The sequence below is a fragment of the Dermochelys coriacea genome, chromosome 3, assembly GCF_009764565.3.
Source record: "Dermochelys coriacea isolate rDerCor1 chromosome 3, rDerCor1.pri.v4, whole genome shotgun sequence".
NCBI lineage: Eukaryota > Metazoa > Chordata > Testudines > Dermochelyidae > Dermochelys > Dermochelys coriacea.
In genome coordinates this window covers 173,116,518-173,138,442 of record NC_050070.1, presented here as the reverse complement: position 1 = coordinate 173,138,442, position 21,925 = coordinate 173,116,518, and the positions used below count along the sequence as shown (strand labels likewise).

Below are 21,925 nucleotides of genomic sequence, written 5' to 3'. Positions count from 1 at the left end.
AGCGATTATCTTCAAAAGTCATGGAAGATGGGAGAGATTCCAGAAGACTGGAAAAGTGCAAATATAGTGCCAATCTATAAAATGGGAAATAAGGACACCTGGGGAATTACAGACCAGTCAGCTAACTTCAGGGCCCAGAAAGATTAGTGAGCAAAGAATTAGATGGCAAACCCGAGAAGACAATAAGATAATAAGTAACAGTCAGCAGGGATTTGTCAAGAACAAATCTGTCAAACCACTCTAATAGCTTTCTTTGACAGGAAACAAGACTCGTGGATGGGGGGAGCGGGGGAAGTGGTAGACATATATCTTGACTTTAGTAAGGCTTTTTGATACACTCTCACATGATCTTCTCATAAACAAACTAGGGAAATACAACCTAGATGGAGCTACTAGAAGGTGGATTCATAACTGGTTGGAAAACCGTTCCCAGAGAGTAGTTATCAGTGGTTCAAGGTCAAGCTGGAAGGGCATATTGAATAGGGTCCCACAGGAATCAGTTCTAGGTCAAGTTCTCTTCAATATCTTCATCAATGATTTAGATAATGGCATAGAGAGTACATGTATAAATTTTGTGGACAATACCAAACTGGGAGGGGTTGCAAATTCTTTGGAGGATAAGATTAAAATTCAAAATGATCTGGACAAACTGGAGAAATGGTCTGAAGAAAACGGGATGAAATTCAATAAGGACAAATGCGAAGTACTACACTCAGGAAGAAGTCCAGAGGAGAGCAACAAAAATGATTAAAAGTCTAGAAAACATGATATATGAGGGAAGATTGAAAAAAAAATGGGTTTGTTTGGTCTGGAGAAGAGAAGACTGAGAGGGGACATAACAGTTTTCAAGTACATAAAAGGTTGTTACAAGGAGGAGGGAGAAAAAATGTTCTCCTTAACGTCTGAGGATAGGACAAGAAGCAATGGGCTTAAATTGCAGCAAGGGAGGTTTAGGTTGGACATTAGGCAAAGCTTCTTAACTGTAAAGGTGGTTAAGCACTGGAATAAGTTGCCTAGGGAGATTGTGAAATCTCCATCATTAGAGATTTTTAAGAGCAGGTTAGACAAACACCTGTCAGGATGGTCTAGATAATACTTAGTCCTACCATGAGTGCAGGCGACTGACTAGAGGACCTCTCGAGGTCACTTCCAGTCCTATGATTCTATGTCCTTTATCAAGGCAATATACTGTGTATTCTAAAGGTATAAGAGGGATGGATTCAATACAGTAGGTTGCTTCCCATCTCTAACTAATGTGATTCTGCTAAGAAAAAGAAGGGGAAAAAGATAATAAAAGATATTCTGTTCATATAGTGAAAGTTGTAAAAGCTCAAGTTTCAGATTTATTATTAATAGTTACATTCTGACCCCACAAAATCTATTTTATTAATCCTTTTATTATTGGGGATGGGGCAGTATAATTGCTTACATCTTTCTCCATCTTTTCATTTGGATGGAATAGGCAAAATCAGAGTAGGATTAAGTAGCATTAAAAGGCACATCCTTCTATTTTTTAAGGTTTTCTGTTTTTAACATAAAGCAGATGCCTCAAATTAAAGCAGATACATAATATTATTATATTTTAATTATTTGGAATGTATCTAGAGAAGCATTTTATTCTGGAGGAGGATCATATCACTAGCTATATAAATAGCTTCTATGATGCAGTGCTGGCTCTGTAATACCTCTTGGATAAATTGTCCTATTAGTAAAAGGGAAGCCAATGTTTGCTGTTAACAGCTGAAAATCATGTTGTAGTTTTAGTTAACTCATTCCCAGTGGAGATACACTTGCTGTGAGAAGACTTCTAACTGCTTCAGCACTGAAAGGAAAGAAGCATTGATTCATTCAGCAGTAGTTCTACATACAAAATATTCTGTTGGCCCATCAAGGAAAAGAATACAAAAATCTGTTGTAACCCATTCAGCCAATCAGTTCATTACGGTTCTTAAAATGGTAAGTGCTGAAAAACTTCATTTTCAACATGGTATAGCAAGTCTCTCTATATAAATATGTTTATTATGTATGCACATAGAGTGGTATATACAGAGTCTGTATGTACTATATACAGTATGCCAAACAATTGGCAGTAAAAGTTTTAAGCAACAGATATATTTTTCTTGATCATCCACAACTACATTACTAATTCTCTTTGCAGATTACAGTTTGTGTGCTATATATTCAATGAAAATGAATTTGTTATATAGAGTCGTGTATATTAAAGTTCTAGATGCTGTAATATGATTTATACTGTATGTTCAAATATATAAATCCATGGGTGGTAACTTAGTACTGTGAATCCAATTTCACGAAATATATTCATTCCCCACATTAATCTAAAAAATGGGCCCAGAATAGACTCTACATTATGGTTGTTTCATGAGAAGGAAGAAAACAGCAAGTTATCTTTATACCACACCTGAGTTTGCATACACCACATGGAAATACTGTGATAGGTATAGTATATTCTCCTAACAGCTTGCATCCAAATATATTTAAAAAGTAATTGAAGGTCTCGTAATGAGCAGTTGTAAAACAATTAGAGCTTTCAAAAGAATGCTTGTTCCAGGAACTGTGCAGAAATACTTTTTCAAGAATCAGGCTTTTATTTACATTTTTTCCAGAGATTTTAAATTAATATCTTATGCAGTTTATTTACAGTAGGGAACTACAATTCCTTTTTCATTCAAAAAGGTCAAGAATAAGTAATACTACAAAAGTATTAACTATGGCAAAGCTATCACAGAATATTGTCATACTCCCAAAGTGAACGTTCTTGAAATTTCACCAGTGTTTCTTACCATTTTAAGCACTGCCCTGATCCTGCAATTAACTCCATTTATTACTTAATAGTTACATTCTACCCCATAAAACCTATTTTATTAATCCTTTTATTATTGGGTGTGGGCAGGATAATTGCTAATCTTTCTCCAACTTTTTCATTTGGATGGATTAGACAAAATCAGAGTAGGATTAAGTAGGATGTGGGTAGACTCCTGTGCGCACACAGACCCACTGGAGTTAATGGGCTTCTGACAGGCAGAGGGGTTTGCCCATGTAGAAGCAATAGCAAACTGGAGCCTTACAGGCTTATCAGGATAGATTCACTGAATATTGCCACAGGGAGATGTGAATTTCGCATACCTGTATTAGCAGGGACCTCTGCGCTGCATGGGTGATTCCCCCAGAGAATGTACAGATCATTCTACCACTAGTTTATCTTGGGGCTCCCACCTCCAAGAAGTTTTTGTTACATTCACAGCTCCTATGAAACTTATTGGCAGATGCATGATCTGGGGGGGATGCACTACGGTCCAATTCAGCAGTCCCTCCCTGTTCAGCAAAGCACTTAGGAACATGTTGACCTTTAGGCTGGGCCTGAGCCTTGAGTTTCTTATATTACTCTCTCTGTGCTGCATATTTAGCACTGCACTATGCTGAACTACCAATATCTGGTTTCAGTCTCTAAGGTGCCACAAGTACTCCCTTTCTTTTTTACCAATATCTGAAAGCTGCAATAGGGAAATATGTAAAGAAAACCACTTACAGTAATACACCTTTTAACTGTACTGGAATATGAGTAAAGAGGAGTTTTCAAATACATAGAGAGAGAAAAGGATAAATATTTTGTTCTAAAGAGGGACAGAGAACATGTATGCATATCTTCTCCTTAATAACAGGATGACAAGGAAATTTTAGGGGGAAATAAGAAAACAAAGAACAGTGTCATGAATCTTTGGTTGGTAAAATTAAATAAATAAATTGAACCAGCAACTAATTTTCTTCAACATTCATAATATTAAGTGTTACAACATCAAACATGATTATAGCAGGATATTCTCTAGCTAAAGGTCTGGTAACAAACTCCCTACTTTATATTTTATGTGGAAATAAACTCAGCCTTAAACAGTTGAAAATAGGCAAATAAAAAGTGATTTTCAAGTTACAGCAGAATGACAGCAATTTTGCACTTCTGTGAATCAAACTTTTTTTAAAAATTCAACTTTCCAAACTGGTAGCCAATATCACAAGCATATCTCCCTTGTTGTGTTTTGCAGGAAAGAAACATGTAATAAAATAACCAACGCCCTAATTCAGCAAGGTGCTTAACCCCTGTGTCTAACTTCAACACAAGTCATCACACTGACTTCAATGAGATGATCCATGGACTGAAAGTTTGGCAAGTACTTAAGTACCTTGCTGAACTGGGGACTCACTCTTTAATGTTTGAAGTAAACATGGGTTTTTTTTCATGACATGGCAGGACTTGATTTATCCCTACACGACCTAAACTGCCACATATCCCCCTTCTTCATATTCCTCCCCATGCTCACATTAAAGGAGCTTGCAAGTGCAATATCTGCAATACACCCAAGAGTAGGTTTACAATGCAAAAAAAGGATTGTTCTTAACTCGTTAATCTAGCTAACTCAGGTTAAAATATCAGCAAAGATGCTGCAACTCAGCTTTTAACTCAGATTAGCAGCTTGTGTTCAAGCCTATAGGGCAGCCTGCAGTTGAACTCAAACTGTTAACCTGAGTTAAAATCGGAGTTATCGTGTCTTCACTGCTATTTTAACTCAAGTTAACTAATACAGGTTAGCTAACCAGAGTTCAGAACACATGCTTTTTTGCAGTGTAGACATACCCCCATGGCTGTTGATGACTACTTGAGCTTTTGTCATTAGAAGCTTCTGTATCAGGCTGTTTGCTGCTCCACCCTCTCTCTGCTTTCCTAGGTGCTGGGTGGCCAGGGAAGTTCCGCGCATCCCCTCCGCCCCAAGGGCCGGCTCCGCAACTCCCATTGGCTGGGAACCGCAATCAATGGGAGCTGCAGGGGCAGTGCCTGTGGGTGTGAAGGCAGCACTCACGGCACAAGGCCGCCCTGCCACCCATGCACCTAGAGGCCACAGGGACCTTGTGGTTGCTTCCTCGGAGCACCATAAGCACTGCTGGGACCCTGTAAATGCTCCTGGCACCCCAACCCCTGCCCCAGCCCTAAGCCCCCCTACTGCACCCCAAATCCCTCATCCCCAGTCCCACCCCAGAGCCCACACCTCCAGCCAGAGCCCTCACCCCCACACCCCAACCCCCTGGCCCAACCTGGAGCACCCTTCTGCACCCCAAACCCCTGATCCCCAGCCCCACCCCAGAGCCTGCACCCCCACCCCAGAGCCCTCACCCCCCACATCCCAATCCCCTTCCCCAGCCCGGTGAAAATGAGTGAGAGTGGGGAAGATTGAGCAATGGAGGGAGGGGGGATTGAGGGCATGGGGCAGGGCCTCGGAGAAGGGGCAGGGCATGGGTGGGGCTTCAGAGAAGGGGCAACGCATGTGGCAGGGCAGGTTTTTGGTTTTGTGTGATTAGAAAGTTGGCAACCCTATTTCCTGATGATGGCTAATGGAGTTTTGGGAGATGAATGCTAATGGAGCAGTATTACCTACTGCACAGTATACTAGAGATGCAAAATGCAGGTGTATACATACGTGTACACACTCAGAGTAATCTGTTACCATACATAACACTTAGAGCCTGTCTGTATAGGGGATGTTTGTGTGGGGATAGCTACACTGCTGTAGCTGCACTGATGCACCGCCCATCCCACAACATAGACGCACTGCACTAGTTTTACACAGGTCTTCCATCCATGAGACTACTCCTGGTTTCAAAGCATCTTAGTTGGAATTTAGGAGTGTGTAAGATAATCAAGATCTGACTTGTATTGTGTTCCCTGTATAAAGAAAGAAAGTCTATTTCTTTAAACTTTCACTGATTTGCAGAAAGGTGCTGGATCCACAGCCCTAGGGAATAAATCCCTGTCATCCACATAACAGGTACAACATGGGCAGTCTAAAGGCTCAATATCCCATTATCAACTCCCTCAGCCATCCAGTCTCCCCTTTAATTTTTGTTAATTAATTTCAATGTATTAATTGATTTTCTGAAATATGGGTACATTGTATTGTAAAAGTGTTTCTACCAGATAGAAAGGTTGATCATAGGATGACTATGAGCTGCCAATGTGATATGGCTGTGAACAAAGCTAATGCAGTTTTGGGATGCATCAGGAAAGGCATTTCCAGTAGGGATAAGGAGGCTTTAGTACCATTATACAAGGCACTGGTGAGACTTCACCTAGAATACTGTGTGCAGTTCTGGTCTCCCATGTTTAAAAAGGATGAATTCAAACTGGAGCAGGTACAGAGAAGGGCTACTAGGATGATCCGAGGAATGGAAAACTTGTCTTATGAAAGGAGACTTAAGGAGCTTGGCTTGTTTAGCCTAACTAAAAGAAGGTTGAGGGGAGATATGATTGCTCTCTATAAATATATCAGAGGGATAAATACAGGAGAGGGAGAGGAATTATTTAAGCTCAGCACCAATGTGGACACAAGAACAAATGGATATAAACTGGTCACCAGGAAGTTTAGACTTGAAATTAGATGAAGGTTTTTAACCATCAGAGGAGTGAAGTTTTGGAATAGCTTTCCAAGGGAAGCAGTGGGGGAAAAAGATCTATCTGGTTTTAAGATTCTACTTGATAAGTTTATGGAGGAGATGGTATGATGGGATAATGGGATTTTGGTAAGTAAGTGATCTTTAAATATTCAGGGTAAATAGGCCAAATCCCCTGAGATGGGATATTAGATGGGTGGGATCTGAGTTACCCAGGAAAGAATTTTCTGTAGTATGTGGCTGGTGAATCTTGCCCATATGCTCAGGGTTCAGCTGATCGCCATACTTGGGGTCGGGAAGGAATTTTCCTCCAGGGCAGATTGGAGAGGCCCTGGAGGTTTTTCGCCTTCCTCTGTAGCATGGGGCATGGTTGACTTGAGGGAGGCTTCTCTGCTCCTTGAAGTCTTTAAACCATGATTTAAGGACTTCAATAGCTCAGACATGGGTGAGGTTTTTCATAGGAGTGGGTGGGTGAGATTCTGTGGCCTGTGCTGTGCAGGAGGTCGGACTAGATGATCAGAATGGTCCCTTCTGACCTTAGTATCTATGAATCTATGAACTACAAACTGGAATATCTCAGCATATCCATGGAATGTTCATCTGCACACATGAAGTGGGTGAGATGATATCTTTTACTGAACCAACTTCTGTTAGAGAAGGAGACAAGCATTTGAACGTGTGCAGAGCTGGTCTTCAGGACCTGAGGTTGGTCCAATAAAAGAAATTATTACCTTACCCACCTGGTCTTTCTCATATCCTGGAACACCATTGCTACAACAACATGGAAAACAATATACACACACATATAGAAATAAACTTATAAAATTAACCTGCATTGATTTCACAACTTGAAAATTTTGTCTACCCATAGAACTTTCCAGTCTTGAAAAAAGTCGAGGAATTGCACGGCAGTCAGTGTACTGATGGCATTTGCTATAATACATCCTACTGCTTTAAATAAGGGTGAGATATGAAAGGCTTTCAGTAATAGTCTGAGCAAGGACGGTTTGCGGACCAGGCTGTGATCCCTTGCTTTAATACAAAGTTAAATCAAACAATGGCCAGAGTTGAATTAGCCTCAGAAAGCTTGTCTATGAAAGCTCCCTTTCAGTACAAGCAAAAACCCATCAATGTCGCCCATTAACCACTAAATGAAAGAATAAAAAAGACAGCTGTCTAACCAATTGCTTTCTGATGGCAAACAAATATTTCTGTGCTGAGAAAAAGGTTGTCAGCTATATTTTTCCCTTCAGTTTCTGGGACGTGTTGCATAATATATGCAGTATGAATCTGTTCAGTGTCTTTTCTAATATAAACACACAAAAATGTATTGAACAATTCATAATGGATTCCATGTTGTTTTATGTTTCTTTAAATATAATTGTGTGATCCACTGATGGTTACAATTAACTGGACCTCAATCTTGCAACAGATAAATTGCCCCACTGTATTCAATGGGACAACTCATGCACATAAGAGATGTGGGATCAGGTGCCTGGTTTTGATGTGGCACTGTTCTCCTCTGTAATGCTAAATCCAGAATAACGGTTATGAAAACTGCTTATTCAAGCACTGGATTTTCATGGACTAGTAACATGAACACATTGAAACTCTTTCTTCTACTTTTATTTCCCTCATCTTACCTGGTCTCTTCTGTAGCTATAAAGTAATCATCACTGGGCACATCTAGCCAGTTTTGCTTCTGTCTCTTGATCACTGGAATGGTGCTTGGCTTAATGGCACTCCTGCCAACTTGCAAGGCCTTACCGTTGGTAGTCATGTGTGAATGGGAAGTAGTATGCTGAAATGATAATGAAAAAGGAAAAATATTTTCTACAAAATTACGGTTCAATGCAGTACTGCTGTTTCTGTAAAAGATAGTGCACAGTCATCCTCAAATATAAATAGTTTTCCTCTACAGGTACAGAAAGCAGCCCACACTTACCAGAACAGTGAAATTTAAAAATAAAACCCTTTAAATAGTAAAATAATTATAATACTAATAAAAATCATATTTTGCTTTTATAGAGAGTCTTTCACTTGTAGATCTGAAAGCATTCTGCAAAGAGTTATGTCCAATTTACATTTGATAAACAAAAGCATGGGGAAGTGACATGAATTGTCGGAGGTTACACAACAGGTCAGTCTTGGGGCTGGAAATAGAACTGTGTCCAAACCCAGTGTCCTAGCCACCAGAACACACTACCTATTTTTAGGCCCTAACTCCAGTTATTGCTCCCAAATTTAAACAAACACACTACCCAGTTATAGGGTCCTCATTTTAACTTTCTCTTTAAATAAACCCCCAAAACCCTGCATTTACTGCATCATGAGGGGGGAAAAAACCCCAGAAAGCCAAAGGACCCAATCCAGTCCTTCACCAACCTGGGAGCATTAGCAGGTTCAATGTTGATGTTACTTTAGTGGGTCAATTATTTTGAGTTCACTCAGTATTCATTACCTATTAGAACTGACTGCAACCCTTTTGCCTACAATTTAATATATATTGTATTGTTCATAAGACAGTATACTGACTTGAGCTGCAGATGATACAAAGCTGGGAGGTATTGCCAATTCGGAGAAGGATCGGGATATTATACAGGAGGATCTGGATGACCTTGTAAACTGGAGTAATAGTAATAGGATGAAATTTAATAGTGAGAAGTGTAAGGTTATGCATTTAGGGATTAATAACAAGAATTTTAGCTATAAGTTGGGGACGCATCAATTAGAAGTAACGGAAGAGGAGAAGGACCTTGGAGTATTGGTTGATCACAGGATGACTATGAGCTGCCAATGTGATATGGCTGTGAAAAAAGCTAATGCGGTTTTGGGATGCATCAGGAGAGGCATTTCCAGTAGGGATAAGGAGGTTTTAGTACCGTTATACAAGGCACTGGTGAGACCTCACCTAGAATACTGTGTGCAGTTCTGGTCCCCCATGTTTAAAAAGGATGAATTCAAACTGGAGCAGGTACAGAGAAGGGCTACTAGGATGATCCGAGGAATGGAAAACTTGTCTTATGAAAGGAGACTTAAGGAGCTTGGCTTGTTTAGCCTAACTAAAAGAAGGTTGAGGGGAGATATGATTGCTCTCTATAAATATATCAGAGGGATAAATACAGGAGAGGGAGAGGAATTATTTAAGCTCAGCACCAATGTGGACACAAGAACAAATGGGTATAAACTGGCCACCAGGAAGTTTAGACTTGAAATCAGACGAAGGTTTTTAACCATCAGAGGAGTGAAGTTTTGGAATAGCCTTCCAAGGGAAGCAGTGGGGGCAAAAGATCTATCTGGCTTTAAGATTCTACTCGATAAGTTTATAGAGGAGATGGTATGATGGGATAATGGGATTTTGAATGAAGATGGATATGGTCATATTACATGAAGATGATGAAATATTTTCCATCCATTAGTAACTAAGGAGGATGTTAAAAAATCTGACAGATAAATGTTTTTAAATCAGCAGGCTCAGATAACTTGCACTCAAGAGTCCTAAAAGAGCTGGCTGAGGAGATCTCTGGCCTGACTATGTTGATTTTTAATACATTTTGGAATACTGGGAAAATATTCCAGAAGAGTGGCATAATCCTATGCCACTTCCAAAAGCTCAGCACCAATGTGGACACAAGAACAAATGGGTATAAACTGGCCACCAGGAAGCTTAGACTTGAAATCAGATGAAGGTTTCTAACCATCAGAGGAGTGAAGTTTTGGAATAGCCTTCCAAGGGAAGCAGTGGGGGCAAAAGATCTATCTGGCTTTAAGATTCTACTCGATAAGTTTATGGAGGAGATGGTATGATGGGATAATGGGATTTTGGTAAGTAATTGATCTTTAAATATTCAGGGTAAATAGGCCTAATCCCCTGAGATGGGATATTAGATGGATGGGATCAGAGTTACCCAGGAAAGAATTTTCTGTAGTATCTGGCTGGTGAATCTTGCCCATATGCTCAGGGTTTAGCTGATTGCCATATTTGGGGTCGGGAAGGAATTTTCCTCCAGGGCAGATTGGAGAGGCCCTGGAGGTTTTTCGCCTTCCTCTGTAGCATGGGGCATGGTTGATTTGAGGGAGGCTTCTCTGCTCCTTGAAGTCTTTAAACCACAATTTGAGGACTTCAGTAGCTCAGACATAGGTGAGGTTTTTCGTAGGAGTGGGTGGTTGAGATTCTGTGGCCTGCGTTGTGCAGGAGGTCAGACTAGATGATCAGAATGGTCCCTTCTGACCTTAGCATCTATGAATCTATGACTGTAGTGAAAAATCAATGTCCCATAGGATGAAAAAATAATTGGTACTGGGGACAGAATGTCGGAAGCTGTAAGCTGTGGGTCCCATTGCCTTTAGAAACCTGTGAAGGTAGAGGGGGAAAATAAAATTTTCTCTGGAGCATAACTTGTAAATCACATTGTGAAAGAATGTCAATAGAAGAGGAACTTGTAAATGGTGAAAACTGGATTGCTGTTTACTAGATAGTCAAGTACAGATAGGAAGCAGGAATAATGCTGTATCTGAAATTCAGTAATGTCCTTGTTTGACTACTTAAATTAAATAGCCAAGATTTAAAAACATATCTATGCTATGCCCAGAACCATGGTATCTAATGGCCACATTTTTAAAAGTGTTCAGTACCCACAATCTTTTTTTCATAGAATATAAAGGCCAGATTTTCAAAACAACTCAACTCTTACAAAATAAATTACTAGATTTTCAAAAGAGTTCAGCACGTCTGGAGCTCATCAAGGTTTCTTTGGTAATCACTGTAGAAATAATAAAGGCATTCCTCCCACGCCTGTAATTACTGCTAATAATTTTTAAATGGACCAACCCTGCAAACCCTTCCTTATGTGAGTGTTTCTTACCTACAGAAGCAGGCCATTTGACCTTGTGTAAGGAAGGGCTGGGTGAGTGAAGATTTGCAAGGTACAGCTCATAAATTGCTCAATATATCATAGCGATGCCAGTGTATTAGCCCCCCAAAAAGAATAATTTGTAAGGGTCAGAAGACCATAAAATTGTCGTCATAAAATAAATGTCCAAAATAACCTTTTTTGTTTAAAATGAATAAGGGCTATACCAGTTCACTATGATTCCTACATTCTTATTTGATTTACTGCACTCAGATTATGTCACACCTCTGAGCCTGCCCAGGACAAAATGTATGACAAAGACTCAAATGAAAGGACTGAAAATGTTATTCATGCAGGAAAAAATTAAGATTCCTGTGAGATTCATTCTTTTAGCATAACTATTTCTGTGCTTAACAGAATTCTTAGCTTAACAATTCTTCATTTCTGATGTAAATAATTTTCAACAATAAAAGTGAGGAAATGCCACATTTGTGTGGAACGTAGATAACTTTGGGACTAAAATGAGTCATTATGAGGGACAACACAGAGGTAGATGTTATCGCAGGCCGCACAGGTGTTGCCACCTATGTTGAGGTTGCCCAACACTTCCCATTATAAGGTCCCATTTTCAATTGCTCAGAACTGTGCCATACTTTAACCATAAAGATGAAAATTCTCCCTGTCAAGTGTCTGTCTCAAGCTGAATTATATTGGAAAATTTCAGCAAAAATGTTTCAGACATTCCTCAGAATGAGGTTAAAGAAAAATACGTTATTTTGCCCATGTCAAAAAAATTCTTACAACCATTTGAGAGACTTTCAATTCAGTGCACAGAATGAATGGTGTTCTGGGAATGATGAGGGATGTGTAGTGGAAGGAGACTGTTGTCTGTAGGGCCTCTACTTATTTGTTACAAAAGTTGGAAGGTGTGTAGTGAATGAGGCAGGGGATTGCAGGAAGAGAAAAAATGGTTTAGTGTTTTAGGCAGTTGATTGATGCCCTAGAGAAATTGATTCTATTTCGCCCTCTGCCACAGAGTACTTACGTAATGCGAGGTAAGCCACTTAAACCAAACTTTGTAGAGGTGTACATTAACTGTGAGTTTCTCATTTTCTGGATGCCCAATTTGAGACCTCTAGGGTCTGAGCACTCACAGCTACTACTGATGTCAATGGGAGCTATGCTCTGAGCATATAAAGGGTTATACAATTCTAAATTTTCTGTAATATCAGTCCTTAGGCATCTCAGACTGAGCATCCAAAACCAAGAGATACTTTTGTGATTAATAAAAAGAAAAGGAGTACTTGTGGCACCTTAGAGACTAACAAATTTATTAGAGCATAAGCTTTCGTGAGCTACAGCTCACTTCATCGGATGCATTAATACATAAATTAATACATAAATGCATCCGATGAAGTGAGCTGTAGCTCACGAAAGCTTATGCTCTAATAAATTTGTTAGTCTCTAAGGTGCCACAAGTACTCCTTTTCTTTTTGCGAATACAGACTAACACGGCTGCTACTCTGAAACCTGTCATTTTGTGATTAATGTTTGCATGTCTCATGTCCCCCTCTATAGAATGGGAATAATTCTGTGACAGGTTCCCCCTGGGGTGCCACCTGGAACTGGGATACCACTGAGCCCTCTGACGCACCAGCCCGGGCTCCCTCTCACATTGTGCTGCTGTGACAAGCTGCAGACCTGCTCCCAGTCCCACACTTCCACCAGCATTTACACCGGTAGGGACACACCCAGCTGCAGTTACACACAGGCTCTCTGACTAGCCTCTGAACAAACCAACAACAGAGAGGCTACAGCCAAAATAACCACCAGCTTTCCAGCCTAGGACCCCACCCCCCATGGGAGTAGAAACACAAAATTATACTGTCTTGCACTGCACAGGGTAAGCTCATAGAGTTCACCCTCCTCCCCAATGTGGAGAGGAATATGTAACAATCTTTGCCCCTTGAGCTACGATTTCCCGTGCAGTTCACACAAACTGTCTGGTTTAGATAAAGCAAAAACAAAGTTTATTAACTACAAAAGATAGTATAAGTGATTATAAGTGATAGCAAACAGATCAAAGCAGATTACCTAATAAATAAACAAAAACACAAATTAATCTTAATATACTAGAAACATAGGATATGAATTAGCAAATTCTCATCCTAGCTGATGATACAAGCAGGCTGGCAGATTCTCAAGATATAAGCTGCATTTGCTTTACAGCTTGGAATCCCAAATTTCATACACAGGCTAGAAATCCCTTTAGCCTGGATCCAGCACTTCCCCCAGTTCAGTCTTTATTCCTCATGTGCTGCCCGGAGTCTTCTTACGTGGGGATTGAAGAACAACCAATGAGGACACTCCCTGCCTTATATAGCTTTAGTTTTCAAGTACATAAAAGGTTGTTACAAGGAGGAGGGAGAAAAACTGTTCTTCTTAATCTCATAGCAGAGGGTTTAAATTGAAACAAGGGAGGTTTAGGTTGGACATTAGAAAAAGGTTCCTGTCAGCACTGGAATAAATTGCCTATGGAGGTTGTGGAATCTCCATCCTTGGAGATTTTTAAGAGCAGGTTAGACAAACTCTGGTTAGGGATGATCTAGTCCTGCCATGAGTGCAGGGGACTGGACTAGATGACCTCTCAAGGTCACTTCCAGTCCTATGATTCTATCATCGGAACCCTTTGTCCCAAACTCAGTTTGTGGTAAAAAACTCTGACATCCTAAGATGGAGTCCACAGTCATGTGGTCTGGTTACATGTCCTTTCTGAGTCATAGCAGCCATTACTTACAGGCTGTCTGGAATGTTCCCAGGCAGGCTCACCAGGTGGGAGATAAGGTTCTTCTAAGGCCTACTGTTTTTCCTAATGGCCCATGAAAAGTCCCTTCCCAGACAGATATATAGACTGAAAGCATGTTGCCTAGTGGGCGTTGCCCAGGTGTGAAATACAGATACATAGTCAATATTCATAACTTCAGATACAAAAATGATACATGCATACAAATAGGATAATCATATTCAGCAAATCATAATTTTTCCAATGACACCTTGCATAGATTCATAGATACTAAGGTCAGAAGGGACCATTCTGATCATCTAGTCCGACCTCTTGCACAACGCAGGCCACAGAATCTCACCCACCCACTCCTACGAAAAACCTCACCTATGTCTGAGCTATTGAAGTCCTCAAATCATGGTTTAAAGACTTCAAGGAGCAGAGAAGCCTCCCTCAAGTGACCCATGCCCCATGCTACAGAGGAAGGCGAAAAACCTCCAGGGCCTCTTCCAATCTGCCCTGGAGGAAAATTCCTTCCTGACCCCAAATATGGCGATCAGCTAAACCCTGAGCATATGGGCAAGATTCACCAACTAGATACTACAGAAAATTCTTTCCTGGGTAACTCAGATCCCACCCATCTAATATCCCATCTCAGGGGATTAGGTCTATTTACCCTGAATATTTAAAGATCAATTACTTACCAAAATCCCATTATCCCATCATACCATCTCCTCCATAAACTTATCGAGTAGAATCTTAAAGCCAGATAGATCTTTTGCCCCCACTACTTCCCTTGGAAGGCTATTCCAAAACTACACTCCTCAGATGGTTGGAAACCTTCATCTAATTTCAAGTCTAAACTTCCTGGTGGCCAGTTTATACCCATTTGTTCTTGTGTCCACATTGGTGCTGAGCTTAAATAATTCCTCTCCCTCTCCAGTATTTATCCCTCAGATATATTTATAAAGAGCAATCATATCTCCCCTCAACCTTCTTTTAGTTAGGCTAAACAAGCCAAGCTCCTTGAGTCTATTTGATAGACTCAAGGACAAAATGCATCATAATTATGCCATAATCATATCATAATAATATCACTATGAAGAATATGGGGTGCAGTGTCACAAATATCGTCATTTTATCTGCTTGGGAGTTGTGAATATTAATGTTTGTGAAGCACTCAGATACTCTAGTGATGAGCATCATAGGAATGATGCTCATGAGGAAAATAAATCCATTTTCAGAGCAAGATTTGAATAGTGTATGGTATGTAAGGCATAGGGACACATTGAAAAATTAGAATAAAAATATTGGACAGTTGCTCATTCAGTGAGCACTGTGCATTCTGTGCACTGAATGAGGAACGGGTCCTGTGTGAAAAATAGAATGTGACCATGTAATTAAAGATTATCATTATGCCTACGCATAAAGAGGCCAAATTAAGGTCACAGCTTTTGCGTACTTGACTTTGCAACCTTAATAATGTTCTTTTAATGTAGCTGTTTTGTATGTAATTCTGTATATGCTAAAGAATAATAACAGTATGAGTTTACCATTTCCATATAGTAAATTTATACTAGGAATATAGAAAATGCCTTACTAGATCAGACATAATGTCCATCTAGTCCAGTATCCTTCTACAATGATCTGTACTAGATGATTTAAAGGAAGATACAAGGAACTCAAAGGGAAGGTTTCTGTCTAATCTCAGTTCTGTTTTTGCTGCAAAATATCTGACAAGAATGCCAAATTGTTGCTTGTGCTTTCTGGGTACACTCACTGAGAACTGATGCTCTGAAGCAACATGAAAAGTCATCCAGCCAGTTTACAGCCTGCTCCAAATGGATGGAGATCGAGTCCAGGCTCAAGCTGAATAAATGCATTGATGCAAAAAACCAGTGCATTATTAATGTGGAAATCCAGCACTGAAAATGTGCTGGAGCCTCTGATCTCAATTACTCTTTTCTTACAAAGCATAATTTGGCTTTTGGGGCTCGCTGGATAAGTTGTTCATTGAACATAATGGTGATTTCCTCAGTTTGGTAGAGCTCCTTGGGAAATATAACAATGTCATGTGTGAGCACCTACATCAAGTAATTCATAAAGATGCTATGGACCATTACTTTGGCAAAATAATTCAAAATGAATTGATTGACCTTATGGCAAGGAAGGTGCTTGATAACATATTGCCGCAGCTCAGAAAAGCGAAGTACTATGCTGTAATAATGGATTGCACTCCCAACATTAGTGTCACAGTGAAAAGATGTCATTTACAGTAAGATTTGTTAACAATAAGGATGGCTGTATCCAAGTTAAGGATATGTTTCTGGTCTATGGACAACTCTACTGGAAAAGGCCTAACTGAACTATTTATGAACTTTTTGAATGAGAGTAAAATAAAACTTCAGAACTGCCGTGGCCAAGGCTACAACAACAGCATAAATATGAAGGGAAGAAACAGCTGTGTTCAGGCAAGGATCCTTGTGCTGAATCTATGAGCTTTCTTCAAGCCTTGTGACTGCCATTCCCTCAACCTAGTTGTGTCAGATGCAGTGTCGCCTTCTTTAGATTCAGTATCTCTCTTCTGAGTACTGCAAAGGATAAACATCGTGTTTTCAACATCAACTATCAGGTGGAAGATCCTCACAGAAAATGTTACTAATCTGACCATGAAGCCACTAAGTGACACTCACTGCAAGAGCTGCATTGACCGCATTAGGCCAGCAAGGTACCAAGTGCCTGAGGTTTATGACACTCTGATGGAACTGGCACAGTTCAGTAAAGCTCAGGCCAGAATCTGACACAAGGTGCAGTCTGGCAAACCAGATCACTGATTTCAAATTTCTGGTCTCAATTGTGGTTTGGCATGATATCCTGTTACAAGTAAATGTTGTAAGCAAGGCATGACAAACTCAGTCGATGGACATCGCGACCACTCTACTTTGATGAGAAGCTGCCTTGATTTCGTTGTGGCCTACAAAGACATCGGATTTGAAGATGCCATCACTGCTGCAAGAGAAATGGCAGAAAACTTAGGAGTTGAGCCTGTCTTCAAGGAAACTCATATTCATTTGAAGAAGAGACAGTTTGGATACCAGGGCAGAGATGAGGTGATGGGAAGCTCAGAAGAAAAAAATCAAGCTTTTTTTGCTCGCTTATTGACACTGCTCGAGTGTCCCTCAAAGAATATGAAGCACCATGAAAAGACCTGGGTTTTTTTGTATGACCTCAGTAAGCAGCCAGTGGAAAGGAAAACACTCTTAACAATTGTACGGACCTTCACCAGATGCTGACACATGGGGAATGTTCGGACGTCAGTGATAAAGACCTCTATGTCGAAATGGACAACATCCATCACAATCTGCAGCATGGGAAGAACTTTCCTCACCCAGTTCTCCAATTCATTCATGATACAGAGCTGAAGGACTCTTTTCCTAATGTGTGGATAGCTTTGAGGATTCTGCTTCACTACCGGTCACAGTCATGAGTGGTGAGATCAGCTTTTTGAAGATCAGGCTCATTAAAACATATCTTCGATTGACAATGGCCAAGGAGAGACTGACATCACTTGCTACTTTATTACTTGAAAATGCCAGTGGTCAGTCTTCGGATCTCTCTGACACTGTGCTTCAGTTCACAAGGGCAAAGCTGATAAAAGTGACATTTTGAACTAAAAGACTAGGATTAACATTATAAGGCTGTCACCTTTATTTAACACTGGTCCACCTGATGTTGGTGCACAATTCAAATTTCTTGATGTTAATACATTTCAGTTGTTCTTAAAATTACAAAGTTTCTATAAGCTTAGAGGAAATGAAATTTGTATTTGCTTATATATAGCATGAATAAATACAGATTTATAGATCCTCGCATGCAAATTTATCATCTTATATGACAGGGATAAATAATGCATGCAAATCGTGCATAAAAGTCGTGAAATGAGTTACAAATGCAATAAACAATAAGGTATTCAAAAGTTTAACAAACGGAGGAACTGAAGATGTTCCTCACTTGGGGTATCATTTGGCCTACGGCTGGACCTGACCTGAAGCATAAGGATTTGAAACCGTTCCAAGTTTTTTTAAAAAAAAAAACAACCCCTTATTAATGTAACTCTGGGTGTATTCTTTATCCATATAAATATCCAATCCTTTCTTGAAACCATCTTGGCCCCAGTTATATCATGTGACAATGAGTTTCACGGACTAATAGTGATTTGTGGAAAAAAGTCTTTCCATGTCTCTGAAAAAGTCTTTTCATGTCTTATAAATTTTATTACCTGTTTCTGAACCTCCTGTTATTTCTACTATATAATTTTTGATCGGGACTAAATACATTCCAGGTGAGAGTATAAGACTGTCACATGATATTTTCAGTGTTATTTTCCATCCCATTCCTGATGCATAGTAATATTTACAGTTTTCTCCCCTTTATTTTCCCTACCACTTTCATAACCTTTTGAAAGAGTAAACTACAATGTGCTTAAGGAGAGATTATCATTCCTAATGCCGTATACTCCGTAATATTTTGAATTTCTAATTAACCAGGAGAATTGTAATCCTTTCAGTGACCAGAATAGTTCAGTTCTTCCAATAAAAAATATTTGCCTTTAGATATAAAAACAATATTTAATACCATTTCACAGTGTATTAATATCAATCCACAGAACAAACTGCCCTTTTCATGCAAAGCTGTTATGTTAAATACTACAGACATCTTTTTATTCACTGCAGTACACAATTGCAACAAACAGGTTTATAAATCTTGATGAGTATTTTAAAAACCTAGGTAAAAAAGACCATAATGATATCCTGATGACATTAACATGAGCAGAACCCCGGTTCAGTCAGGAAACATGCATAGAGAAAGTTATGTTAATTTAATCACAACACTCTAGTGTGCAACTAGCAACTGGCATTTTGATTTTGAGTGTTTACATTACTAAGCTACACTACACTAAAATTCCAGATACTGAGGGCAAATTGCAGATCAATGTCTCAGCAAGAAGTTTATTTAGAGCTTGCTGCCCATGAGTCATCAAACAAATCTCTGTTTTATAGTTCCCTTCTCACTAGATATCTCAGCCTGCGCTACAGAGTGCACTAAGATCTTCTGTATTTCTAGGGCATGTTTTGGTCTGTGCTGACAAGATGCTATGGAAAAAAATCCTCCTTTGTGGATTTTAGAAAGATAATGGAATGTGGGTGAGGAACTAGATCCTGAAGTCCTACCTCAGGTAAAACCTAATAAGGGCTGAAGAAGAAATTCAGAGTTGGCCTGTGCACTGCAACTGACCTGTCTTCTTTAGATTACATACCTTGAACTCAGTCAGTATATATTGGCAAGAGAAATGCTGCCATCCCCCCAAAACTTAGAATTGGGGCCCAGTTTTAGACTCCGAAGATAGACTCTGGTCCAATAAAAGATATTACCTCACCCAACTTGTCTCTCTAATAATTATTCTGTTGTTAATAATATGTTGACTATGAACCCACCTGTCTTGACGGGTTGAAATGAAAATGAAACTGTCATCAACATTACAGCTATGGAGGTGGCAGGGAATGGAAAATCCGTCCACAGGGCCCCGTATTTGATGTGTGATGTTAAACATAGAATGCTCATAGTTAAGAGCTGACAAAGAACCCATCAGACCCCCTCACCACAGAGATGGAAAGACAGCATATTGCAGAAGAAGTTATTCACCTTGTGCAGTAACAATGGTTCTTACAGATGTGTTCCCCTATGGGTGCTCCACTGGAGATGTATCTGCGCCCCTGCGCTGCTGATTGGAGAGTTTTTATAGCAGTGTCCATTCAGCCTGCACATATGCTGCCCCCTCCCCTCAGTTCCTTCTCTATCATAGAGTGTATGATGAGAACTCGAACGTAGAGGGAAGGAGGGTGTGTTGTGGAGCACCCATACAGACACACATCTCAAAGAACCTTTGTTTCTGCACAAGGTGAGTACTTCTTCTTCTTCTTCTTCTTCTTCTTCGAATAATGCCTCTATGGGTGTTCCACTATAGGTGTCTCCCGAGCACCATCCCCCACTGGAGGCTGGGGCTTTGGAGTTGAGTCTGTGATGGATGATAGTACCGTGATGACATTACAGCAATCCCCCAGGATGGCATAGTGTTCTCCAAATGTAAGTGCAGATGCCCAGGTAACTGCTCTGAAGATTTCTAATATAGGGATACTCTTGGAGAAAGTGACAGCCAAGGAAACTGATCTCGTAGAATGTGTGTTGATTGTAGATGGGGTGCTAAATTGTGAACATGATAGAGTTTTATACAGTTTGAGAGTCCATTAGAGTCCTTGAGCTGAAATCACTGTGCCTCTAGACCTGTCCTGGAGAGGAAGCGTCTTGGAGATTTTCTAAAAACTCTTGACCTGTCCAAATAAAAGGCCAAGGCTCTTCTTATACTGAGTGTATGAAGGATGGCTTCCCTATTATTTTGGTGAGGGTTGGGACAAAAGTTTGGAAGGTGAATGAGTTGGTTCACATGAAATGCAGAAGTCACTTTGAGGGTAAACTTCGGACGTGGTCTACACGTGACTTTGTCAGGGAAGAACACTGTGATGGGTAATGGCAATCAAGAACACTGTCTTTATGGAAAGGTGAGTTAAAGTACAAGTAGCCATGGGTTCAAAGTGTGGTCTGGTCAGTCTTTTTAATACTAGATTGAGATGCCCTTATAGGGTAGGAAGTCTGGGTTGGGGAAAGAGGTTTACTATGCCTTTGAGAAACCTCTTCGTAGTCAGGTGGGAAAAATTGAGTACCCCTCTACCATCTGATGGAAGGTTGTTATTGCTGCTAATAGACAGTCCCAATTTCTTGAGATTCAGCAAATAGTCTAGGACTACAGGTAGAGTGTCCAGTTAAGGGGTGACTCTTTTGGACTGGCACCAGATCCAAAATCTAGTCCACTTCTATAGTAAGTAGGATGGGTAGCCACTTTTCTGTTGGGTAATAACATTTCCTGTACGTCCTTCAGAGCATGATGTTTTTATATGCTGGAACCATGAAGAAGCCAGGCTTTGAGCCGTAGTATCCATAGGTTGGGATGGAGAGTTCTGCAAGAGGAGGTAAGGAGCAGTTGGAAGAGTCATTGGTGGCACAGTACAAGTAAGGTTACCATGTCTGTCTGGGCCAGTTGGAAGTGATCAGTATAATGTTTGCTTTTTCTCTTTTTATTTTCAACAGGACTTTCAGCAATAGAGGGAATGGGGGAAAGGCGTAAAGAAGGCCCTTGTCCCATGAGAGGAGGAGAGCACTCCCCATGGAGTGCTGACTGATGCCCCCTCTGGAGCAGTACCGTGGACATTTCTTGTTCTGGTAAGTAGCAAACAAGTCTATTATCGGTGTCCCCCATCGTCGGAATATGTAACAGAGTATCACTGAGTCTATTTCCCACTCGTGGTCATGCGGGAATTTGTGGCTTAGACTGTCTACTGTTGTGTGGAGTACTCATGGTAGATAAGCCGCTGATTTCATAACACTGTGAAAAATGCACTAGTTCCATAACTTTAGTGCTTCCATACAAAGGAAGGGTAACCTGATGCCTCCTTGATGGTTTATGTAATATATGCATACTATATTGTCTGTCATGATCTTTGTGTGTGTACCTCTGATCGGTGGAAGAAAATGAGTACACATTTTCTGACCACTCTGAGTTTGAGATAGATAGATGTGATGGCCCGTCTCGGGTGGAGACCATTCGCCCTGCACTGTGAGATCGTTGAGATGGGCACCCCATCCTATGAGGGGTGTGTCAGTGGTGAGAAGCAGTGATGCAGGAGGCTGAGCAAATGGGATTCCCATGAATGCATTTGCT

The 21,925-nt window shown here is 40.3% G+C and overlaps 1 long non-coding RNA gene across 1 annotated transcript in view; it reads right to left on the bottom strand.

The window, feature by feature from the left end:
- LOC122459525 overlaps positions 1-21,925 on the bottom strand; it is a 68,761-nt gene that overhangs the window by 39,287 nt on the left and 7,549 nt on the right. Inside the window, exon 2 of the long non-coding RNA XR_006280284.1 lies at positions 8,100-8,257. This is a non-coding gene — a long non-coding RNA (uncharacterized LOC122459525). The remainder of the gene's footprint in view (positions 1-8,099; positions 8,258-21,925) is intronic.